This window comes from Austrofundulus limnaeus, unplaced genomic scaffold, assembly GCF_001266775.1.
Source record: "Austrofundulus limnaeus strain Quisiro unplaced genomic scaffold, Austrofundulus_limnaeus-1.0 Scaffold692, whole genome shotgun sequence".
NCBI lineage: Eukaryota > Metazoa > Chordata > Actinopteri > Cyprinodontiformes > Rivulidae > Austrofundulus > Austrofundulus limnaeus.
The window spans coordinates 226,506-227,721 of NW_013953094.1; the positions used below are offsets into that span (position 1 = coordinate 226,506).

At 39.5% G+C, this 1,216-nt stretch overlaps 1 protein-coding gene across 2 annotated transcripts in view; it reads right to left on the reverse strand.

Moving 5' to 3' along the window:
- Positions 1–1,216, reverse strand: part of popdc2 (popeye domain cAMP effector 2) — a 15,182-nt gene that overhangs the window by 4,815 nt on the left and 9,151 nt on the right. The gene's annotated exons all lie outside the window — the stretch shown is intronic.

Consider the following 1,216-nt stretch of genomic DNA (forward strand, 5'->3'; position numbering starts at 1 on the left):
CGGTAATCTCAGTGGATACATTGCAGTCATCAAATATGGAAAAGCTGCAAATAAAGTCTAAAACAAAAAATTAAATTAAATTAAAATAAAACAAACTGCAGTCATGAATAAGGTGTTTTTTATTTTTTATATATTTTTCAGTTCATCAGCAGCCGCTTGTGAGCTTGACTCATCATCAAGCAACAATTAAATAATGAATTTTTCTGCCGTGATTGTTTTGTTATTTAAATCATTTATTAGGAAGGATGATCAAATGAAAAAACTAAACACATAAATAATTTCCACACTGGAGTTTGGAACAGCGGGTCAGAAACTCGCGCTGGAACGCAGTCTTTTTACGCAAGAGATAGTGAGTAAAGCAAACTGTTTAGGTAATTTAGTTAACAACAAACTTTATTTTGAGGAGGGAAACAAAGAAAATGACACATTTCCTCGTCTGGTAGCATTTTATCCAAAGCGACCTGAATCTCTCAGCGCAGACAGCTGCGTTTGGAGAGCAACAATAATGACAAACTCCATGCAATTATTTGTTTACCCTGACAGGAAAGTTATCTGCTCTGGGTCAGGTGAGCATTTGGCCCTGACCTGTAAAGGACTATGGGCTGTTTTTTCCCCCCTCCACAACCCGTCAGCGTGGATCTGGGAGGTCATGGTTGTGCAAAGGTTTGGGCCAGATGTRGCACAAAATACAAAATTCTTATTTAATTTTTAGGCTGCTTTGGTCGACACATAGATGGGATCAGAGTCAAAACGTTTTCGTCAGGTGTCAGGCAGGTTTGTGATCAGCTCGATTCAGAGCTGGCACATGTGCGTAAACMCTCGACTGTGCGCACCGCGCCTCTTTGAAAAACTTTATTCCGGCGTCGGTGATGTATGCACAGTGTGTTTGACTGCAGTGAATAAGTGTGCAGTGAGTTAGTGGGCAGTAAGTTTTTGTCTGGTGAGTATGTGAGCAGTGAATTAATGTGCAGTAAGTCCTAAAACAGAATAACTTTTTTTTTCATGACTTCATGATACTTTACAATACTCGTGTCAGTGAATTATCACTGACACTGTTGTCTTTGACTGCTTTAAAGTCCTGCACCTAAGTAATGGACTGATATTTTCTAAAGTTAATCAGCAATCTAAAAAATGGATGGATGGATGGATGGATGGATGGATGGATGGATGGATGGATGGATGGATGGATGGATGGATGGATGGATGGATGGATGGA